The following is a 26,449-nucleotide window of genomic DNA, read 5'->3' on the forward strand; positions in this document are numbered from 1 at the left end:
TAGATTTTTACCTCTGTCCGTCTCATTCCGATTGGGAAGTGAAAGAATTTGATGAAACATTGGTTTCTTAACGAAATGAAGTGCGTTTCAAGTCAAAGTCACATCGCCAAAATCCTAAATTATAGGGTTTCTCAAGTGACGTCTGCAATTTCTACCGAGTTCTAGGAAGGACTGCAATTAGTAAAAGGTTATTAGTCACCAGATTTCGTGAATCAGAGTATAGCGATTGGCGCATTTGGACAGGACGGTGGACGTAAAATATTTATTTTGAAGTTTATTTAAACTGAAATATTTCATTGTTCCTAGACTGACACCTGAAGCGTAGGACTAATCACCTTACTTTCATGTAACAAATGATGTTTTAGCAATTCAGTGACCTATGTACGTATGGGTGCGAAAAAGGAAATTATGTAAGTACATTAATGGAATTGGTTATTAAAAAAAAATATTTTTACATTTTATTTTATTATTTCTTTTCTTATTATTAAATTTACCCAAATGCGTCAATTCCCGGGCCGTTTTATAAAAGCCGTAATCAAATTGTGCTAGACAAATGTGAATCAAGTTGTGGTAGAGCGAGGTTCGAAACCAGGACCTTTGATTTGGGAGTCCGCGACACTACCACGGGATCGCAACCTGGGCCCAATTGCAATGGGACGTTAACCAAGTTATCTTCGATTGGCTTTATAAAGTAAACCAATTTTTTAAAAAGAGCTTAAAAAAATTTAAGCATCCTTATTTTTGAGACGTAGGAACAAATTGAATGTATTTTTAGTATTTTCTATACAATTTATTGAAAATAACCCTGTTAACTTCCCATTGTAATCGGGGCCCTGGTTGATAAATAATTATACGTGGACATTTCATTAGGTGCCTTAGGACAATTTTGTTTCCAGTTTGTATTAAACAAAAAAAACGTAATGTTTATAATAATGTCTTGGCTAAATGCGCGTTACATTAAATAACCTTGTATCACCACTATTTTGATTAGCAAACAATTTCGACATAACATACATTAGTATGTAGTTCTTTATATCGGTTAACCTTAAAAACAATAGGAAATACATTTCTGTCGAATTTAAAGCTTACACTTGTGAATATTACAGGTAACAAGTAACAACGCAAGTGTGTCAGCGATAATAAACTTTTAGTGACACAATTGCCTTGAAACTCGAAGGCGCATTCAATTTTGGGATCTTGTTTTATAATAAAAAGTATTGCGAGGCGATGATGCGAGGGAGACAACCTCCCACAATTATTATTGTAATAAATACTTAATAATAACAATACAACACGTGTACATACTTTGACATTTCAATTTTACAACGCTTAAAATGGCTACATTCCATTACAGCGAAAGGAACCTAAGTTGTGTATGAATATTTAAAAATATTTATTTCTAAAGAACTTGGTACTAAAACATACAATATAATGCAGCGCCCTTGATGTGATTTTCACAAAAATGGCGCTATATAAATTATCCAAACATTATTATTATTAATGTTATATCTTAGTTTTCCCACGTGTCAGAATATGTGTTTTTATAACCCTCATCCCTAATGAGGAAGTTCAGTACTACGGAAAATTGGGTAAAAAAATGTTTTTACATGCGGTAAAAAAATTAGCATTTAATTGTACGGTGAAGTTTCTCTGTGTGTTTTTTTAAATTAACTCCCGTAAACGACGTCATACGTTCTCCAAAATCAATCAATGATAGAGTATTGTGATAGATATTCTGTTTTTGGAAGCTAAACCACCAATCAGGCAAACTAATATAAGAGAACTAGTTACGTTCCTCGCGGAGCAATTAAAAAAGACAAACTTTTAAAAAATCGATGATAAATCGATACCATGTAGAGTTTTTTTTTTTTTTTGGTTTAGTTCAAAAGTAACAAATATTTAAACAAACACTGAACTGCCTCAATGTCCATTTGTAAATGCATATAGGGTCTTTTCATGTTGTTTTATTCCTTTTGTTTTAAATAAGCAAAAAAATACGATGGTTACTGTATTAATATTTTATTCGTGCGACGTCGGATAAATTTTCTATTGAAGTTTAAAATATGCCCATTTTAAATAAGGAAGTTCAGTGGTTTTAAAAAAAATATATATTCGTTAATAGACTGTTAAACTAAGTCAAAAATTATTTTTTTAAATTTTTATATATCGTATTATCGGCGCTACGATTTTTCAAAGTTTTGTATTTCTGAAATAACTGCGCGTGTAACGTCAGAGGTTCATTTCCGCTTATTCTCATTCAGTTCTTCCTATTGGTCCAGAAGCGACAAGCAGACCGGAAATCTTCCATAGCTCTCAGATCATAGGTTGATTCACATGAACCAGTGACGTCATTTAAAGTAGTGCGTTTTTATCAAAATATTTTTTATTATTTTTTCTGTACATTTTCAAGAAACTTTGTTTTACAATTTAATGTTCTAATTTTTACCCCGCGTAAGAAAGCATTTTTTGTATCCATTTCTCCGTAGGGCTGAAGTTCCTTATTACCCGAATTCGAGACGTTTCGCGCCCTGTAGGACAAACGGCACGTATGACGGTTTGGCGCCAAACTTGTACTGTATGTTTAACGGAAGCGCAGTCGGAGGCCATAATGCGTGACGTCAAAGTGACGTGATGTCAACTGCAAGCCGTTTATGTGCTCATTTTTAAACTCGAAAATTATAAATGAATACTTCTTTTGAATACATTAATAATTATATCATTAGAATCGTATAAATCGGCTCTAAATATACATTATATTTTTAACGTTATTTCCGACTTGTGAAAATACCCTATCGTAGCGTATTTCGATCATTTTTTTGCATGTAAGCACTATAACGTGATAACAAATGCCAGTCAAGGGCCCATATTACACTGTAAATATAACAGAGTTATCTTCAATTGTATACAAAATAAATCATAATTAAATACATTTTTACACATGTTTAATTACGGCTTTCTGATGATGACACTTAAAATTTTCATCCAAATATTCGCAGTTTCGTATAGAAAATACGATACTAAAAAACAAGGATTTCAATTTAAAGAGCAAGAAATGGGGGCAAAAAACAATAATTACTAATTACAATCTATACTATCACGACGCTTTTTACTGCATGTACGGCCGTGGGTCCCAGAGCTATCGCTAGAAGATCATACGGGTACAATACGGCATACAAATTGCGATACAATGCGGCATACAAAGGAAATATATATAAAATACAGTCTCTGGAGTGCGTAAACTAGGAAACAAATTAACAATTTATCACAAGATTTGAGTTCTTTATACTTGGCTAACAATCGAGTAATGTATTTGGTTACCTGTGTGAGGTGAGGAGTTAGTGAGGAGTAGCTACTACCGTGGTAATGTTCACACAGTAATTAAACCACCTTATTCTACGCCGTCTTCCTGCATCACACATTGCGTATGTTCATTATCTTTGTAGGGAAAATGTTTTGATGGGGAAATATTCAAATTCAAACGTGTCAAAATTACGAAAGGACTAATTGAAAATACATGTCTAAGATCTAGGAAAATTATGTACATCTATGTACGTGTACGTACAATAATGTTTAAGAATAAAAAGTTATTTTATAATATCTATTCTTTATTTATTTATAATTTTATATAATTTTTCTGTTGATTGGGGAAAGAGATACATCTTTATATAAAACATGCACCTTCCTTGGCCACTTTTAAGAAACACTTGAAACATTAGTATATATTCTTAGAACCCCAACCACCTTCATTTTTAATCTTCTCTTTCTTGAATCCTCTTCTTGTCACCCTCCAAATGCATAAACTGATTCCACTTTTCTCATAATATAAATAATGTGTATTACATAAATAAGTATTTTAATTAATAAGTTAAAATTTAAATTTGTTGCAACAGAGAGGAAAAACATTTTTGAGAAGGGAATATGGGAGTCTGGGCAAATAAATTTGAATATGAACAACTCCTTAGGGAGAAAATCCAGCCAGTCTGCAAGCATTTGGACATACTCAAAACATTGTTAATTAATGAGTTGTTTATGTCCGCAAGCTCTATTTCCCACTTAGAACGTTTTTGAGAAGGGAATACAAATTTTAACCTGTCTGGTTTTTGGTTGGCTTGAAGATATATTTTTAGCAGTAAATCCGCCAAAGCGCACTTATTCTTGTTATTGAAGTAAAAGATAAATAATATCAATATTCAAATTGTAAAATAAAGTAATATCATGTCTCGTATGGTTAGTATAAGACAGTCGTCGTGTGCTTTTTATGTTAATTTATTGTCTTGTCAGATGGTAGGCTTGACTTAACTTCCTGATAGTTAGCGCGTTTGCCTATCATGCAAGAGGTCACGGGTAAAATATTACCAGTTGCTATAAGTCCGAGATTTTACCATATATACCTTTGTTTTCTAATATTTTATGTATCACAATGTATATCATGATACATAAAGATCTCTTATTATTATTATTACTAATATTAAAATAAAACTCTCTGTTATGCCAGTTTAACAACCGAGGCCATCAATATTCCAAATTAAAACAAATTTTACAGGGCTTCAAAATCAAATAAATGTAATAATAATATATCGAAAATTCAATATCGTTATTCAAGATAACTCCAAATTTCCCATATGAATAAATTAAACCATATGAATTTAATAACAGGTATGCTTTACTTCGTTCCGTGTCTAACATCCGAAGCAACCCGCCCATTTCTAGTGGCGTCCATATGAACCTCAATGAATTTACGTAATATTAATTAACTTCTAATATTCATAACCACGAAATGATGTCTAGAGACGGATGTTGATACTGTTTCTGTTAAACCATGCACGAAAATGATTACTTAATTAAACGGTTTCCATCACGAGAGAAAAATGGTCGTGTCCAGTAAGGCAGTAAGTGTAAAGGTTTCATAAGAGAGTTGCATGTTGTACTACTAGTGGAAATTATTGCTTATTTTATTCCATTTCAAACTTCAAACATACTTATTGGAAACTTAAAGGAAATGATCTAAAATTGAAATATTTTGATAAATATTTATCCCTTTACTTGGCAATGTATCCTATAAAATACAAATGATCTCATTTTTCTCTCATGAACTAAAACACGAGTAGAAGAATATTCGGTTAGAACTGCTTTACCAGTAGTCGGGTAAAACGCACGCAAAATGAGGAAATCATTCGATTTTGCCATTTTAAAACGAGTGTTTTTTTAAAAATCACGCTACAATAAAAAATAAAACATAAATTAAATGTGTTTCTGTAAAAAAATATACTTGAAAGTTTTATATAACTAAAATATAATTACTTTTAGACCTGCAGATAACGCCATTTCAAATTTAGACTAAACTTAGGTATCTGGATTCCCATATAAAGACTAAGTATTGAACTAAAATTTCTTGCAATAATTTGAAGATAATAAATTGAACATGTGGTTGAAGCAAAATTTTGATTTTTTGTTTTTGAAAAGAAATACAAGAATCTTAAATCACATCCATTTTTGTGACATTTCCCTTTATTTCTACGTAAAATTATGCCTTCGGTAATACTGTAAAAAAAAATTAAAATATTTTAGTAGAAACCTTTTTTATAGAAACGAATTATCTTTTTTTTTTACAGAAGATAATTCTGGTTGTAATATTCAATTTCTAATAATATCTTATTTGGGTTTTTATTGCCTTCATATCTGCCTTTATCGGTATCGGTACCGATTTTGAAATTATTTTTAAAAACCCAGCAAATCAGAGTATGATTATTTTTTTATTATAATTTTAAAGGCGAAATTTCCCAACAAATTCTTAAAAAGTCGTCTAAAAAATTAACATATTCGAGATACCCTTTTTGAAAGATAGAAAATTTTACATAAATTTTTTAACCTCCAAAGACGTATAACTCAAAAGTTAAAGTGGTTTATACAAATTTATATATAAATATGTGATCAATATAATAATTCTGATATGAATTTTTTATATTTATTCTTAAGATGTTATAAGCTAACTTAATAAAGCACAGATAACCAAATAAGGAGATGAACATTTTATCCTATACCTTCTGAGTATCCTTCCTGGTACATAATACAGAAAATAATAAAAACAATTCCTTCTTCCATTGCCTGTTTGCTACGTTTCGGCCATCTCTAAAAAGATTCATCAGAGATTGGGAACATTTAAATTTCATTGTTTTTTTAATTTTTAAATTTAATTATATAAATGTGATCATAGTAATATGTCATAAATACATTTTAGATACGTGATCTTAATTTTGCTACACCATGTATTATTTATTTAAAATATATTATTTCTTGACATGTATAAATTTTTATTATGGATTTTGTATATTGATGTCGTAATATTTATAAATGTAATGATTTTAGTATGGAAGAGTACCGACTTAACACTAAATTTTATAAAAAATCGAGACGTAAAAAATATTATTGTGCTTTAATAAAACAGCGTATTAAATCAATTTAAAAAATAACATATTCTACTTTTATATTGATTTCTAAAAAAATAATTTATGAGTTAAGGCGGTTAAATTAATAATACAGTTTAGCGTGTGAAATACAACCAGAACACTAAACTAGTGTTTTCGACTCGATGGCTGCTCTAAGGTAAAAGTCCTGAATTAGGAAATCGAGGGGAGATCAGTCCGATGCGTTTGCTTACCATTATTGAGGTCCCGGGTTCGATTCCTGGGAGGGTAAACGTAAAATAATTATAATGATCTCTAATATTTCATTACCCCTGGATTGACACCTGAAGCGTAAAACTAATCACCTAAGCTTAGTGTAAGGGATGATTTAAATACGCTCCATTTAATTTAGCAATACAGTGCCCTATGCACCACTGGGTAGGGATAGGGAAATGATGATGACATACAACTTTTTATACTTGTTTATTAACATTTATAATTTCTGTAGTTTTTGGTAATAAAATAAATAATATATCCAATTCTCTTAAATATTTTTATTTTTTAACACTGGACAAGTGTACAGTCCTCCTCAGAACAGGTTTCTCTTGTCAGCGACTCTTAAATTAATTTGGTATTTAAACCATTTTCATACAGTACCTACAATATAAAATATATATATTTTCAATTGAAAGGGGGGTTTCAAAGCAAGTTAACGATTTTTAATATTATGTTGAAGGCTCGTTTGTCAAAAGTTGCCTTCAGCTGTATCCCTCCCGTGACCTCCGGCCGCAGCGCGGTCCACGGGACCCGGGATCGGGGACCACACGCGCGACGGATAATGATTACGGAGGAATACCCCAGAACTACGGGCCGACTACCTCTTACCTCGCCGTGTCCCGGGTCCCGGGACGCGCGAGGCACCGCGCACCGTGAAGATACGCTCTGACGGCGACCCCTAATGTAGTTAACATTTTAACTTGTCAACTAGCCGGGACCAGTTTCTCAAAACGTTCAATTTCTTATCTTTTTATTTCGAGTTTCACTTTAAAAGGGTGGGCTCGAAATCAATTATGTAAAGACGTTATATCACTACACGTCGGAACTTTAATTTAAAGATCTTTTAAAACGTGTCTTCTTTATCAAAGTATAAATAACAATAAAATGGGCTTTGCTTACAGTCAATGAAATACAAAAGACTAAAAAATATTCAAATAAAATACCACCAAACACCAAAAATATTAACGACTTATTGCGTTAATTAAAATTATACAAAACAATCTATAATCGTATGTTGTGTTGCATACATTATAAAAACACGCAAGTCCATAAACATCATCCTCAACTTTCGTACCTGATAGTGCAAAGGGCGGTGTATTATAATACCAGGACTGGTATTCTAAACGAAATTATAGCGCGGTATAGCGCGTTTCTACATACTAAATACGGATTATAGCGCGCTGTAAACGCGTTCGGAATACCACCCCAGATGCATCGTTTTTCTTAAATTTGGAGAAATAAAACTTATACTTTGTTTTTTGATACACTCACTTTATTTGTACCAACTAGTTTCGGTAACCAACTGTTACCTTCTTCAGGGTATTTTTATAACTAAACATACATAAAAGAAACAGTGAACAAATTAGTGGGTGTCGATAAGGATGTTTTTCAATTATCGCTTACATGAATGTAGTCAAACAATGAAATATTGCAATAAAAAAATAAAATCAATATTTCTCGTTCACCCTGCCAGGAATCAAACCCAGGACCTCAAGGATGGTAGGCGAACGAGTCAACCACTACACATAGATGCGCCAGTATTTCTACTAGATTTCCTTATTTGGGATTTTTACCTGAGTTGACTTTGAGTCAAAAATACTTACGCAGGGTTCTGGTTTTATTTCGCACAAAAAACTGTATTTTTCATCCGCCTAAATCCAAAACATTAACGACATAAAAAAATAATAACTTTTACGTAAAAATTACACAAAACAATCTATAATCGCATGTTGTGTCTTAAAAAAAGATTAATTAAACGTTAAACAATATTACGTAATATATTATAGAAATAAAAGACGAGCGATACTTTAATCTACAAATTTGGAATATCCAGTGACCGGTTTCATCGCTTTCGCGACATCTTCGAGTCTGGTATTTTTATTACGGAGTTCGTCTTTTATTTCCATAATAAATTACAATGAACTTCCATCAAGAATTTTCACTTACAAACTTAAATATTACGTACCTAATACAAAATGTATATATATTTCAAAATTACCCATTTTCAAATACCTATTTTTACCCAAATTAACGTTATTAATATTTGGGGTATTTTTAGCCTAGTCGTAAAGAACTACCCTAAAATACGAGAGTGAAGTTTTGGTAGATGTTTCTGTACGAGTTAAATTTTAAAGATGAATTGTTACAAAAAAGACAAAAAATCAAAACAAACCTGTAGATTATTTGGGTTTCAAATAACAAACATGTTATTTTTTCATTGCGAGGATTATTTTAACGTAGTTATGCAGAAAGCAGCCAATCCACAATTTTGAAAAAATGCTATATTGGTGAGATCGAGTGCGGTTAGGTCAATTCTATGTTCTGCTAAAAACATTCAGACCGCTTTCATACAAAAAACTGTAATAATCACCTTCTGAAAATAATGTCGATCACAAAAACGTCATTTCTTAATTCGCAGAAAACACCCACAAAACTACAAAAATCTTACGGTATTTTAAAAGTCATTAGAATTGGTCAAATACATAATGAGATTCTTGTTTGTAATTATAAAAAAAACTAATATATTCGTTGTGTGTTTATCATTTTTCAAAATCAAAAACATTCGAACTGTTGTGTAGATTTGATTATTCATATTTTTCATAAAAGTGCTATTATCTCAGTTTTACTTTTCTAGGTCTGGCTGTTTTCTGTATAACTACGGTCATTTCAAAAATGTTCCGTCTACACATTTTTTTAAGATCCAGAAACTGTCACGTTGAAACTGAACCTCGTTCAAGGGTTCGAATTAACTTATTCAAATCGGTGTCTACTCTCAATTTGGAACTACTCGCCCGTATAAAGGATAATCGCTTTTATTTCAAGTTTACTGAAGCCACCCTGTAGCTAATGTGACGTTTATTCGAACTATCTTCATACAAGGAAGGCCCTCCTTATCGACAAGCCCACCGGAGTTTAAGTTATTTTGATTGTACATATTTCCAAACACCAAACATCTGGTAGTAGCCGAAATGTTGAAGAGTTTTTTTGGACATAAAATTAAAACGAAGTTGAGTTGTTATTGAAAAACTCAGTTTCGTCGTAAAAAATAATGACAAAAGGTTCACATGTCGGTAAAGTTAATGCATTAAAAAATTTCACTCAGTATATAGTTTAATAATAATAAATAAAGGCACTAATAAGTCGCTATTAAAACCTCTCGAATCTGCTCAAAAATCAATCATTAAAATAATTTTTAAAAAGCCCTTTGGGTACCCCAGCGTCATGTTATTTGAGGAATTTGAGATCTTAGATATAAAGCAATTATATATTTTTAGAATAAAAATATTTGTGAAAATAAATTATTCTATCAAATCCCAAAAGGAACACTCCCACACTACCAGAAGTCAAACTAGAGAATGGGTCATGGGGTCTATCACACATTCTGAATTCGGGCAAAGAAATTTCAGGTTTCTGGGCCCCAAAATATTTAATATGTTACCCAAAGATTGCAAAACCATGACCCAGATTTAATTTAAGACATTTGTAAAAAAAATGGTTACTGGGTTTAGGTCGAGAAAAATCGGAAAATTTACTTAAAATGCATTCCTAGATAATAAATTATTATTGTATAACTGTATAGTAAATTAACAAGTAGGTGGTAATTTTATTGATAACTTTTTGCACAAAAATGTCTGCCTTAAAACAGGTTGTATCTAGTTGGGCAGACTAGACATGATCCAGAGAAATCTATTACCTAAGTGTGTATGTAGTAGATGAAGTAATTGTTATTTTTGTTAATAAACTTTGATTATTATTATTATTAAAGGGCCAAGACACAAACTAGCTGACCACCGAGGTTAGGTATTTTATTTACTTACACAGTTATAAATCCCATCTTGCATTTTTCAACCGACGCCGACGTGCTCTTGACTTGGCTTTTGTCTCTGAACCGACACATAAATAATGAGGAAGTTCAGTGATTTTTTGTTTTTGTATTGGTCAAATGGTCATAAGAACTAAACCATTTTTTTTTCCAATTTTTATGTATCGTATTATCAGCGCTACGATTTTTTTAAGTTTTGCATTTCTGAAATAGCTCCGCGTGTGACGTCAGAGGTTCGTTTCCGCTTATTCTCATACAATTCATCCCATAGGTCCATCCACGGCAAGCAAACCGGAAATCTTCCAAAACTTTTATATGATAGGTTGATTCATATGAACCACTGACGTCATTCGAAGTAGTTTTTATTAAAATGTTTTTTTATTATTTTTTTGTACATTTTCAGGAAAATTCACAGTAGAATTAAATGCTCCAATTTTTACCAAGCGCAAGAAAACATTTATTGTATCCAATTTCCCGTAGGACTGAAGTTCCTCATTAATGTATTAGTTTCATGTATTTAAAACGCCGTGCGTGTATTCTCTAATTTTTATCCAAATAATTTTTATCCATCCAAATGGAAACAGGCGGCTACAGCGTTTTAAAATGTACCAAATTTTGGATTGAATTACACTGAAAAATGAATTACTTTTAAGCACTGAGGTATAATAAATAGAGATGATGCTTCTTAGGACGATAGTTCGAAATTATATTTTGGAAAATGAGCAATGTCGCGTCAACATTGCCGGGCAAAACGCGTAGTATAGTAAAAAAGACTAACTTTTTATGCCAGTTTACTGTTTTAAAGCTGTACCTATGTTGTACCTTTTCATGTTGCTTCGCATTTACTGACTACAAGTGAAATTCCCGAACTAAATAAATAGTCCAGATCTTGTCTCGATGTCGTTTATGTTTGTCAATGCTTCTTTTTTTTTTTTTAATGTTTTAAACTATTCTTTTATTGTAATATTTAAACCCTATAAATTGTATACATGGACAATGTCCGTTAATAAATAAATAAACTTAAGTTGAACGGAACACAAGACTGGTGCTTAATGCCGCATCTTGTGTTTGTTTATATATATATATATATATATATATATGAAGTCGGCCTCGTGGTGTACTGGTCAGTGCATTCGCCTACCATGCAAGAGGTCTCGGGTATGGTTGATATGAAATATTATTTAAAAGGGTGTTTTTACACTAGAATATTTCATAGTCCCTGTACTGGTACCTGAAGCGTAAGACTGATCACCTTACCTTCATGTAACAAAAATAATCATGATACGCTGCGATTGGTGTATCAATGCAGTGCCCTATGCACCATTAGGTGCGGAAACGGAATGACGACAATGATATATATATATATATATATCAATGCTTTGAAGTGGTTTTAATGGATTTAGAGTATTTTTTATCTTATTTGATCTGAGATTATAAAAATACTTTTCAATAAAATGTCTGTAACAGGCGCACGGAGCATGACAAGAAAGGCATTTTCACGATTTTTTACCTAAGTTCCTGCATTTATTTCTATTGGCATTAAACAAAATTCAATTTGAGAAATTACCGAGTTTTAATACCTTAGAGATTTACTATCCGTAAAAAACAAAATGAATGGTTCATTCATCAGTAATATTGCTACTGTTGGAATGATGCAAAGTAATGTTTTTAATATCTGACCATCGAAACCGTTTACATAAAGTAAAATAACAAATACATTATCTGATGATATTTAAAAACATATAAAAACGCTTTAAGGATGCGTGGTTAAGGCAGGTATTATTTTCAATATTAAATTGTTTCAAACTATTAACGCCATTGCAAAATTTCAATAGCATTTTAGAATATTTTTTATTGCTCTTAGATGAAAAAAAATCATAAAACTAAGTTGTTAAGTTATTTCACACGTTACCTGTCGGACGGGAGTTAAAGGGAATAAATGTAAAGGGATACTCAATACCTATAGAAATGGAAAAAGACAGGTAGGTGTCCTCTGTTCTCATATTACAACTCCATTGGAGCGTAGGAATTCCATTGAAACTCTCCGAAAATGGTTCTATTATCAAATATAAAAAAACAAATGCATTGACAGAAAAACGTACCTCTTTTGTTCTGACCTCCTGTCTCCGTAGCCAAAATGGCGCCCTTTCAAATTTTAAACATCAGATCTGTGAACAAAGAAAACAAAACATTATAATATTGTGTTACAAATTATCATTTTTGTAGTACCACATTATATTAGAAAATTGAGGACAAACCACGCCCACACATGCCCTTTGTTTACGGATTATTGGTTTACTTTTATCCATAGAATTAAGATAATTCTATGCTTTTATCCTTTTAATGTGAAGTAATCGAAATGATGGATTTTAAATTACAATAATTATTATCACCTAAGGGAGGGCTAGAATCATAGAATTATAATATACCGAAAGAGACGTAGAATCATGTTTGCTCATATCGCATTATGTCGAAAAGTCTGACATCCAGCTTGCGCGCATGCATGAAGTGGCCGCGTAATGTTACCAGACCGCGAACAATATATTATCATATAACAAAAAATATACTTGTATAATGTCTTATATTTTACTGACTGGACTAGAAAAAAAAAATGTTACTTTTATTAGGCAAAAGTAAAAAAAAAAAAAACAGTAATTAAGTAAATTAATGCCGTTTAATATTAACTAAGGTTTATTAATGGAAAGCCGGGTAAAAAATTGACTACAGTGGCAATACTAACAAAATGTCTCTCTTGTTTTATTTAACTATATGACAGACGGTAAAATAATCGAATTCTTAAATAATAATAATAATAACACAAATGGGCATCGACAATAAAGAACTAAAATTATTTCAAAGTTATATGCACGACAGAAAACAAGTTTATTTATTTATTGTGGATAACTTATATAGCGCCATTTTCGTAATAAAATACCTCAAGGGCGCTTTACATGGTGATTCTATTGTTAAGTTAATTTAATTGAAGCTTTTAAATTTGTAATTTAATTAAAATAATTTATTTTGTTGTCACGTGCTACGGATTTATTCAAATGATTTAGAGAACAAGTGGGTTTTAAGTTTTTTCCGAAACATCACTTCACTTTCACAGCCTCGCACCTCTGCTGGGAGAGCATTCCATGCCATAGGGCCTGCGACCGCAAATGCGCGCTCACCAAATTTAGTGCGCTGTTTGCGTAGAGGTATAATAACTTTTCCTCTCGCCGTAGACGTAGCTGATCTAAGTTGTCAAAATAAATAATAAAATAAGTGACCAAACCAATATTACCTACGGAGTACCTCAAGGTAGTATTCTAGGACCAATCTTATTCTTAATATACATAAATGATCTGTGCCATTTAAACATCGATGGTTCTGTTATAAGTTTTGCTGATGACACCGTTCTATTATTCAAAGATAAGACATGTAAGGAAACATATGAAAAATCCAAAAAATATCTGAATATAGTAAAGGCATGGCTAGATACTTATTACTTAACTCTTAATAAATCTCAAACTAACTTCATTCCATTTCAAATCAGTTCTAGAAACTATTCACAAAATGCTTATCTTAACATCAAACTACATTATAATAATTGTCTTCAAAGTGCTCATTGTAATTGCCCAATACTGGATAGGGCAGACAGTGTCAAATGCTTAGGAGTTATTATTGATATAAATTTAAAGTGGAAACAGCAGATTGAAAATGTTACTAATAAACTTAAGAGATTAACGTATATATTCAAAACAATTCGAAATATAATTAATGTACAGAAACTTTTAAAGATTTATTTTGCATTGTGTCAATCAATTTTGGAGTACGGTATAATCGGTTGGGGTGGTGCGAGTGACACAGTTTTAAATAGTGTATTTGTTGCACAAAAATCCATCATTAAAATAATACTCAGAGTCCCATACAGACATCTCCTGAAGAAATATTCCATAAATCACAACTTATGAAACCAAAACAATTATACGCTAAAACAATACTCACTAATAGATTCAAAAACTACTCTTACTCAAATGAAAGACATAACCCCACAATACATCACATACAAATAATATAATCACTAGATCCTCAACACATAGACAACTTAAACAAATACAAAGTAATACCACTTTCAGACAAAGAAATTTTAAGTATTATTAAATTAAAATCTATAACCTACTTCCACTATCTATTAAAGCAATTAGTAATGAGAAAATGTTTAAAAAGGCTATAAAAAATGAATAGTGGAGTTAGGTAGAAGTAAAATGGATTGTCTCATTCGCCCATACCAATACTGAATAAACTGCTCCACAACTGTATAGCTTATGTTAGGTTTTTGTTATTTTCATTGTGTGTTTTGTAATAAAAATAATATAGATGTACATAAATACCTTGTTTTTAAAACTGTCTGAATATTTGTTAATTATGTTGGTTTTTAAGTTAGTATTCTTTGTTTATTCTCAAATGTAATTTCAAAAAACTAAATTGTTAAGTGTCCTCGGCACGGGAAACCCCAGTGAAGTCACATTATTTTTATTATTAATTATAGTTTGTAAGCGAAAAATATGAATAAATAAATAAAATAAATAAATAAATATTAATAATCAATAAGGCAAACGCCAACACCCCCAAAGTTACACAGGTAATTATCGATTGATCGGAAGAATATAATTAGCCACTCACCTTTACTAAAATACGTAACACAACTGTACAACTTCCGACAGCTTGTTATAAATAAGGAAGTCCGATAATATTTGGTTTTATTCTAGCCTTGAAGTTGAATATAACCTCATTTCTACTAAATTGCAAATGTAGACTATTTTGCTGTTTTTTATAATAATAATGCAATTGTTTGGTGAATAAAAACTACTAGCTAAACAATAATCATGTATAGATACTGACCTTTTGTTAAGATTTTGTTTAAAAAATTGCCCATACAAGCAATTTGCTCTATGAATGTGAAGGTTGCATGTAAAATTTTGCCGGGAATAATATAATATTACTATTTGTCTGAATTATACATGGCTATTTTTGCGAAAAATCTACTCACTTTACAATTCTGCACTTACACTTACATTTTAACTAAAATAATTTTTTTTTAAAATAAAATAAATATTCGTAATCTTTTGACTAACACAAATATTTTAATTTTAGAGGATATTTTCAACGAGCTATAAATAACTCACTTTTGATAAATGGGAATAAAGCTGTGGTAGTGTAGGGTACCTCTGATTCGTGAGTTCGTGACACCACGGGACCTCAACCCGGTTTAATAACTATATATAAAACTTAAAAATTTTAGGGTATGATAAACGAAAGTAGTTGTATTTCAATTGAATTTATGACCTGTCGTTGGCTGGTTTAAGTGGCCACTTTACACACTGTGTAGCATTCATAATTCTGCCTATGTTTAAACATCCACATTCCCATCCAACTCTTCCATCTGTCGACTTTTGTGAAGCAAAAGAGCTGAAACCTTTATCATGTGGGTGAGATTCATCTGGCTGAACCATTTCACCTACTAAGCCACGCCTGAAAACGATTTTTCATTTTTTATACTTCTTATACCGGTTAGTTTAATCAACAATCCGTTGAAAACATGGACGAACTCAAAACGTTGATGAAAATCTGAACTAAATAAGACTGTCGATGATTCGAAGGTGTGAAGGCAATTAGTTCCAGGTATTTTTGGATAATATGTGACATAGTAATTTGGTTTTTGAAAATACATCAGTAGATACCTTATTTACAAATCCAGTAATGTTTTATTTACACATTTGCAACGGCATATTTATTAAAAAATTTAAAAATAAGGTGATATTAAAATCACTAAACAGTATAACCAACTTTAAACATTATTTTACTATTTTTTTTACACTAGCACTTAGGCCGAAAATGCAATTTTTTTTTTTTTTAAATAATTAGCAACCAGCTTTGATTGAATTTTAATAATGCGTGTAATTTACTCCAATCAATATTGAACATTTACAGGAAACCGAAATATATCGTATGCTATGGAACTGTGAGCGAAGAGTCAATCTTCAACGGTCGACAATGAAGAAGTAATTGAACAATGCAACCGTTAATGGTGCATATAATTGGAAAAGGTAACAGCAGTGTAAATAGCCTTCGTGTTGTCATGTCTTAATTCCTCGGGCACGAACTGAATTCTGAAAATATTGTGACGTAAAGTTCGGAATAACATTCCATTATTGGGTAGCAAAGTCGTGATGGCAAATTTCGCTTTTTATTTGATTTCTAAATAGCAGATTAGCCGGAGACATTTTCATATATTTTTTTTAGTAGGAGAGATGTGGAAAGAAAAACAGATAGAAAAACACCCCATTTATTTTTAAGGGTAATGTTAATAGCGGTTATTTTTCTTCTTCTTTAAGTGCTGTCTCTTTTGCGGAGGTTGGCGATCATCATAGAAGCATAGCTATCTCCAACTCGTTGACTGTAGCCCTAAACAATGACGTGGTACTCTTTTCGTACCACTGCATTGCCTCAAATTTCGGAGCCAGGAAACCTTTTGACGACCTGGTCTTCTTCTGTTTTTTTTATTCCCCTGTGTTTTTCTTATCTTACAAAGCCAAAGTTGAAATTTTTAATTTTTGAATCTTGAAATAGGGCACATATAAACATATTCTTATGTGTGCTCTTATAAAAACTATGTACATGTATTTATAAATTTTATATTTGAAGCACTAGCTTTGTGGTTATTCATTATAATAAAATAAATAGAACGTCTTTCATTTTAACCACCAATTTTATTTTATTTTTCCACCGACCGGTTTCAAAGCTAAACAAGCTTCTTTCTCGAGGTTTACTTAACTAATAACCTCGAGGAAGAATCTTGCTTAGCTTTGAAAAAACTAGATTAGTGGTTAAAACAAAGTTTTTTATTTATTTTACATATATTTCATTTGTACAAGTTGTTCAACGCATATTTGTTAACATTATGTTTTAAATTTTTTTACTGATTTTTAAAAAAATAAATATTTTATAATATTTTCTTTTAATTTTACGATAGGTATACGATAGATACGGAAGAATACGATAGATTCAGAAATAATAAAAAATAATCGCTAATAATTACACATAATAATATAGGACACGGACTTTTGATCCGTGAGTCCGCAACACTAGCCATTGGACCACAACCCAATTCTTATATAGTTTTTGTTATTCTAATAATAAAACATTTCTAATTAATTCGACAAAAATCTTTGAAAATTCATTTTGACTTCTTCAGAACGCTTAAACAATACCCATTTTATTCCGCTTAAGAAAGCGCTGTAAGATTTTCATAGAAATTTAATATCACGAGGTGTCTCTTTGTTGACAAATCATGACGATTCAATCAATTTTTGATTACTGTTTCCTAAGAAGTCCCGAGTACGAGCATGTACTATACTTGGAAATTTTACAAATACTTTGCACGAATCGTATTGTATTCGAGAAAATACGTAATATTTTGTTTTGATGACCGTTTCACGATCCTTGGAATTTGAAAATACCGTATTTGGCTTCATATGCATTTGTCACAATTTTGGAGATTTACCTCAACTTTATGACACGGTTTTCATGTGATAAAAAATTGCGTTCTACTATGCAGATGACTGTTGGACACACCGATGTGAATTGCAATATTTTAGGCGAATTATTTTATGTGGACAAAGGCAACCTTTTCTGGCCCGAGCTAGAGCGTATAGCTGTGGAGAACGTTGACTTTTTTTTATAGGTAAGCTACATTTTTTTTCATAATTTGTACCTGCATGTACATACATTCATATAAGTTATAAAGTACATACAGGAGGTACACGGCTTCTTTTTCTATGATTCTGCCTAAAAACAACTTCATCTCTCCAGCTCCAGTTTTACCTGCTGACAACAGAAGACGGAATACCCACTTATTTTTAATTAAAATCATTATTACCAATAATCCAACAAACGAACAATAATTAATAACTTCGCGAAATATGTAGGCATATTCTTCATTATTTTAGTACAGTACATGTATGCAAAAGTTTAAAAAAATTAAATATGTTTATAAATAAAGTTATTAAGATAACTTTATTTATAGTTCGTTTTCGTTTAGCACTGATTGAAAACATCGTATATTTTTTTTTGTAATTTACGTTTTATGCTGAAAATATTTACTAATTAAAAATAAAATAAACATATTATTGTAAGACGCCAGTCTCCATTATGTACATAAAAATGTTTTTTCTTTTACGTAATGGGAAACGTTAGTATATATATATTATTTTCTCAAAAACTAAAAAAGAAACTCAATTATATTAGATTTATATTTATTTATTTTGCCAAAATACATCGTTTTAACTTTACATTACATTAAATAACATAACAATTATATTCATTAGACATATTCGCAATAATGTTGAAACAAAACAAACAGGGGAACAGGATATCAAAATGACATAAACAGACTACAAAGACAGCAAAATAAAATATTAAAGTTAGTATATGACCTTCCCTATCTAACAGCAACTAAAGAACTTTTTGAACAAACTAAACAATTAAACGTAACTGAACTTTTTAAACTAGAATCTTTAAAATTCATTCATAAATTAGCCACCGATGTAATTGTAGACGAAGAATTAAAACTTGAAAAAAACTGTAGTAAACATGAACACAATACGAGAATTTCAGAGAAATATCATATACAATCTTTTAAAACGAGAAAAGGACAATCGAGACTTATAAACCATGGACTGAAATTATACAATAAACTACCAGACAAAACTAAACAAAAGACTCAGACAACCTTTACAAAAGATGTTAAAAATATTATCATTAACAGTAGAATGTAAATTTCAAAAGTGAAAACATTTTGTTAAATGTATGTAACCCGTAAGGGTTTATCAATAAAATTTAAATAAAAAAATAAAAAAATAAAAAATATCACGTGACCGTCGTGACCGCCGTCAGCTTCGTTTCCTTCTAAACTAAAAATGAATAATGCCAAAAATTGACAACACTGAACGCAGTGCCACTAGCTAAGACGCGCGGACGAAAAAACTGGCGTCATATGTTAATAGAATACTATCAATCAAAAATGGTCTTTAGGAAATTATGTTCGAAATGCTACTCTTCAAACTGAGAAGCTTCAAATAATATCTGCTATCTGCAAATGAACTCAGCAAGAAAAATATACTTACTGGGTTTTTGGATGTTAAAATACAGTACACATTTTGTATTGAGAAATAAACTGTATTAATCGTCCAGTTTTCTTTCTCGCATTAAGAACGGGCCGTGCGTTGGGTGCGCTTTTAGATGCTTATATTTATTTTTTGATGAAGATAATTTATAATAAATAAATATTATTTTATTTATTCTCCTTTAATTAAAACTACTAAAGAACATTATTATTTATAGTTAAATATAATGGTAAGCTGCACCTAATCGATTATACGAACTAATGGACGATTCGCCCCTGGCGTATATGACATGCTCGACGGAAGCACTCTCAGTTCTAACGACTTGTCAGATCTTTTGGATCTGGAAGTCCAGCGACGATCCGCGAATTTACACTAACATAAAGCGTCTGGTGATGTGCACATGCTACACTTGGACGTGGAAAAGAAGAAGAATATTAATTTAGTTGTAATAACAAGTCTCGGGTTATGTAAGGATTGTTGACAAATGTGAAGTTAAGGTGGCGCAGCAATAACTACTCGTAAGTCAAGTAACAATGGCGGGCGGGCGGTTTAAGAGGTCATCTTCAGTCGGTGGGTGGAAGCAATCTAAACTTTCTTATTATATTATTACGCGAGTGGGTGAACGGTGCCCACAGTCTCTAATGGGTGTAGTTCAATATTGCGCACATATTTACATAACATGTTCATCTTCATTCTAACAAACGTGGCAATATAAGATTAATGCCTTGGAAATAAAACATTTATTTGGCACAAAAAATAAGCGCTATCACAATGCACTGGTATGCCTATTTCACACGTATCTTCCAAATCCACACGACACGGTAAAATTGTGGTGGATTTTGACTGTGTCCGGGCGGATTAAAAATACAGTGTTGTGAGTGAAACAGAATCAGAATAAGAAAGGTAAAATTATTTTACATTTGCACGTGAATACATGAATATAGATATGCTTAAAAAAAAATATTAATTCACATTTAAAAAAAAAAATACTTTGAGTCTTGAAATAGGGCACACATAAACATTATCTTATGTGTGCTCTAATAATAACAATGTACACATATTTCATTAATTAGTTATTTAACACATATTTGTTAACTTTCTGTTTGATTTTTTTTTCTACATATTGTTTACTGCCTTTGTTAACCTTCTCTTTGAAATATAATATTTACATTCATTTATTGAGATACAACTCGATGTTGGGATTCAAATCCAGTGTTGATTTAGGACGAATAAAATACTACAAAAATAATATTTTGATATAACCGCTAGCCCACCACATACCGCACACCGCATCTGAGGACATAAGTCTCCTTGGCGGTGTCCACATACACGGAAAATTTGCTTGTTGTCAAACGAGAAAAGCTGCCCGAAGGAGCTCTCTGTAATTTAGTAGACTTAGAATCTTTGTGCTGAAAGAAAGTAATCCAGAAGTACATAATATTTACTTCATTGGATTGAGAATAATTAAATTATGGGATAACAAGAACATCAAGAAGAACTATAGAAAAAACAAAGGCAAAAAGTTTGATTTACGTGAATCATACAAGAGTTTCCAAATCAAATCCCTGAAATGCGTTTGAAAAATATTTAAAAAAGCACAAAAATCATTGAACTCATTCAATAGAAATAATGTGTGTTCGGTCTTTTTATTTAAAATTGGTCTGAGGGGTCGATGACGGCTGTTGTGCACGTGTGCAAGTGTTTTTATTTAGATTGATATGTTTTTTTGTTAACCCTTTTCTTGGCAATGTATCCTGTAAAATACACATGCTTTTTTTTTTCATGAACTAAAACACGAGTAAAACAGCATTCAGTTTAAAAATTCATTCATTTCAGTTTGGTGTAGTGGTCAAAACGCTTGACTCACGCACGCACTGAAGGTTCCGGGTTCGATTCCCGGTGAGAACACAAAAATTTTATGTGATTTTTCTCAAATCTGCGTGTTCAGTGCTGTAATTCACCACTGTAATATTGGGCCTCCTGGCCTGTTGTCGAGATTTTTTTTTTATTTATAACAACAAAATGTGTAAAAAAAATTTTTTCGGTCAGCCAAGATATAGGTTCATTGAATTTTGAAATCCTTATTATTTTTTACAATCATTATTACTATGTTTACCACCTTTTTATAAAAATATTGCTTTTTCTCTGTATTGATTATTGTACATCAGTCGCGCGGTGTACTGGTCAGCGTGTTTGCCTACCATGCAAGAGGTCACGGGTTTGATTCCCGACACGTTTAATGTGAAATATTTATTTTAAAATGTGCTTTTACATTAAAATATTTTATTATCCCTGAACTGGCACCTGAAGCGTAAGGCCAATAATCTTACCGTAATGCAACAAACATTTTTTTTATCAATATACGCTGCGATTGATGTACCAATGTAGAGCGTTATGCACCATTGGGCGCGGAAAGGGAATAATGTTGATCATTGTGATTGATTTTTTATTTTTATAGTTTTACTGTCTAAGAACGGTATTAAATCAAATAAAATAAATAAAAAGATTAAAATAAATAATAATAAAAAAAAACGAAATCAATCAAAAACATCAAATAAAAAAAATTAAAGAAAATAAATAAACGGAATAAATCTAAGAAATGATTTTTTTTTTTTTAATGAATAAAATAAATAACTCAAATTAAATAAATGAATAAATAAAATAAGTAAATAATAAATATAAATAAATGAATTTTATATAGTTTTTTTATTTTTATTTATATATATGTGTGTATATTTTTCTTTTATTATTCTTTACGTTACCTTTTTTACATCATTTTGTACTATGTTAATCTCAATGTAACAATATTTCTTTTTTTTTGTGAATAATATGAACATATAATTTGTCAAATTTTCATCTTCAGTCTTGAGACAATACACAGTGAGTTGAGTTTGTTAGGTATATTTGTTACGAAAAGTGATGTCAGCCGAACTATTTGTAGCCAGACTACGCACAAGACATGGGTGTCAACTAATTGTATTGTAATTTTATTGCCGTATTTTGAAATGTTAATTTATGGGACCTGCATTGTTGGGACTGCTTATAGAGTACCCACATTCAAGAGTGAAGTAATCAGCTGGAACCTGTTACGAGTATCATTTTCTAGTTTACCAAAGTTTTATGCTAAATACATTAAAAATGGGCCATCTTAACTGCAGTAATATAAAATTATGTTAGTATTTTTAGATTATTTTTCAATTCGTTTATTTAAATATAACATATACATTACAAACCTACATTCAATACGTAAATATTGTAAAAAATAAAAAAAATACATGAAAGAAATTCATGTCAAAGTAGTAGGAGAATCCCGCTCCAGAAAACCCCTTCGGATACATGAAACAGATCAATATCCAGAGCGATGTTGTACAGCATAGCGGTAGCCCTTCCAACAGGCATAAACATCGGCAGGTCGGTCCTGTATATCGGAATATGAAATAATCTATGCTGACGCTGTCTTAGGTAATTATCAGGAGCATACAAACCAATGCTCATCATAATCTCAGAATTATCGACAATACCGCTCAACAATCGATAAAAATGTGTGGTCAAATACACATTCCTGTATAATAATATTAGTGATGGAGCAAGTAACTGACCATTGTCACATGAAGCCTAGCTATATCACCCTTGTTAAGCTTAGAGCGAATGCAGCTAGAGGCGCGATGCAGAAGTCTGGATGAGGACCTAGAAGATATCGTAACAGTAATAAGTTATGACTTATCCCTATGGGGACTTATCGCATGAGGTTATATCATACATGGTAAAAATAGCAAAGGTAATTGTTGAAATAAATGAAAATAGGACACAAAATGCCGAACGCTCTCAAAGTGGAACGGAAGGTCTGTTGATGCCTGTCAATAGTCCGGCTTCTCCCGAATGAGTTTTCTGTGGTTTTCTTTTCTTAAAGCAAATGCTGAGAAGTTCCTTAACAAGGCCACAGCCGATTATCCCACCAGATCCTCATAATCATACATAATAAGCAAGGAAAAAAATAAGAAACTCCTATATAAAAATAAAATAGTTATATCACCCATCAGCTGAAAGCGCAAATACAGAGGGCGCTATTGAAATTCAATAAAACGAAAAACAATCCCTTTTTTTTCACGCCGGCAGCCTCACAACGAATTTGAGATATTTAATCTATAAAGCTCTGTATTGTAAATTGCCTTTGCATTGTAAACTCAGAAGAAAAAAATCATCGCGTATCATTTAAAAATCATGACCATTTTGACGTTAGATGAACTTTTTATTTTTTAAAGGAATAACCCGGTAAGCCTCTATTCTAGAGGCTTGTCAGCAGGTGGGAAAGAAAGGGTATAGAAGAAAGGTACGAATAATACACCACAACACCCAGATCAATTGAGAAAAAAACATTGTTGGATTTTTTTCTTGCAACTGGCGGGAATCGAACCCGCGACGCCAGTTTCACAGTTGGTCGTTTAACCAACTGCGCTACGGCACCATCTCTCTCTTCCACTCTTCCAAAACTCTTCCAAACGTCCAATCATACGAGGAAGTTAAAAAAAATCGATCAAAAAAATGTTTTCTTATGCGCGGTGAAAATTAAAGCATTTAATTGTACGGCGGAATTTCTAGAAAATGTGTGAATTAAAAATTAAAAAAAACTACTTTGAACTCCGTCACGAATTCTCCACTATCAATTATTAAATCATGTGTTATGGTTTATTTCCGGTTAGTTAATTACCAATCAGGACAACTAACTGTAGAGAACTTGTGACACCACAATCAGAATAATTTAGAAATTTTGAATCTTTACAAAATCATAGCGCTTAGTTTTATCTGCCGTCTTCTAACGTGCGGTATACAAATATTATAAATAATTTTGAAAAGCTGAAAAAGTTCCGACTCAGAAATTTTTATTCTGGTACAAGTGTATACTTTAAAAAAACAAACATAAAAGTCGGTTTAATTTTAAGGTGCAGAAACGACGATTTTGTCAATTTTAGTTGAGAAAAATCAGTCAGTCGTGCAGGTGTTTTTTTCGCACTGTATCGGGCAGGCGTTTGCGAAAGAGTGACAAAAAGACAATGTTCAAATACATATTCGTCAATATTCTTACCTACCACATATTCCTCGTTAAAATAAAATATGTTTTCATTCGATTCACTGTAAAACCTTTCTGCGAGCTGATAAGAAATTGGAACAAGCGATTACGGCATCATGCAGGTGAGTGTACTTGGCCAAATATAAATCATAAAATTTATTGCATTTTCTGCTGATATTGAATACAGGTTAATCAGCTTCAACTAAAAACAGGCCACAGTGACTACGATAGTAGAAACAATAGCGCTTGTAAAGAAACTGATTAATTGCTAGAACTAGTCTCAAAACAAACGTAATTAATTTATTGAAGTATTTTTATCAAACACAATATTTCATCAAGAACTAGGCTTTTATATTATTTTGTAATACTCCTCTAGAACTATATTTTTTATATAGCTATTTATATCTTCGTTTCTAACCGCATTAAAATGATAGTAAAAAACACAAGATTATTAATTACGGTGCATTTTAAAACCGTAGCCTTCATAATTTTTTTCACAATTTAATTACTATTATTATTACGTTTGAAATATTTATCAATATTTGAATCGGACTGTTAAAAGTCTCACGAGCATTTGCGTAAGAAATCAACATTCATTTTGCTGAATTGATTTATTGATATTTAACTTAAACGTGAACTTAATCATCAATCGAGTGATTCGCGTATTTAGCTGGCTAAATCTCTTACTGAAAGTACTAACATTTACCTACAAATAATTGCTGTAAATTAAGGAAAACCCTCTCAAAGTAGGACATTGTCACAATACCAGAAAAAAATAATCATTGAAACGAAATCCGCAAGAATCTATATGTGTTTATTTGACTAAAGAAATAACGGAAAAAAAAATATGCCTTCTGGAAATTCTACATCTCAATTCTCATTATTATTTGATTTTAATGAGGGGAATGTTTTTTTATTGAATTATATAAATAGGTGGGGACGATTAAATTATATAAATATTTTTTTAGTCAATTGTCTGAAAATTCGTCTAGATAGCTGTTTAGTTTATAACACCATTTATCGATATTATTCCTGGCCGATTACCTTTCTTTCCTATCCTTCCCTTGGCCCATCTTTACATAAAGATAGAAGAAACACAAAAATATTATAGAACATTTGGATTTGGAAAAAACAAAACAAAACAACATTTTGACATTACATTAGATTACAAAAAAAAAATTGGATTCGTCGCGCGTCGTTGTAAAAGTTATTATAAATTGTTACGTAATTCATAATGACTTTCATCATCCATTGACCCAAAATTAAAGAACATCCTCATCGTATCAAAAGTAGGTTCATTTCCGTGTTCCTTTCCTTTCTTCAAATATTTCTAACATTTTACAAAACTGAATAAAATACGTTTTTTCGCTACAGTCCGCTTTTCGTTAATAATAGCACCAAATTGGGGTTATTAAATAATTGGACTTATATTTAAAAAAAAAAAAAAAATTAAAGTCAAAGAAAAATAAAAGAAATTTTAATCGAATACTGTATTGATACTGAAAAGCTTAAACAGTAAATCTGTAAACAAAATATCAATAAAGTTAGCGAACGCCTATTATTAAACTAAAAATATTAATTACGTATTTTAAAAATTCATAACGAATATGGGAATATTTACGATAAGAAAAATGTGTAACAGGAACGAATCCACTTATAAAATACATTTCGTTTCTTCATTATCATTAAATTTTAAAAGGTCAAATAC

At 31.3% G+C, this 26,449-nt stretch overlaps 1 protein-coding gene across 1 annotated transcript in view; it reads right to left on the reverse strand.

Annotated features, from left to right (window-relative positions):
• Cad99C (cadherin 99C) overlaps positions 1-26,449 on the reverse strand; it is a 245,432-nt gene that overhangs the window by 157,083 nt on the left and 61,900 nt on the right. Inside the window, exon 2 of the mRNA XM_088236007.1 lies at positions 12,606-12,671. The gene's annotated coding sequence lies outside the window, so the exon portion shown is untranslated. The remainder of the gene's footprint in view (positions 1-12,605; positions 12,672-26,449) is intronic.

Source organism: Micrasema longulum, unplaced genomic scaffold, assembly GCF_059751315.1.
Source record: "Micrasema longulum isolate JH-2025_06_02 unplaced genomic scaffold, ASM5975131v1 h1tg001491l, whole genome shotgun sequence".
NCBI classification, from domain to species: Eukaryota; Metazoa; Arthropoda; class Insecta; order Trichoptera; family Brachycentridae; genus Micrasema; species Micrasema longulum.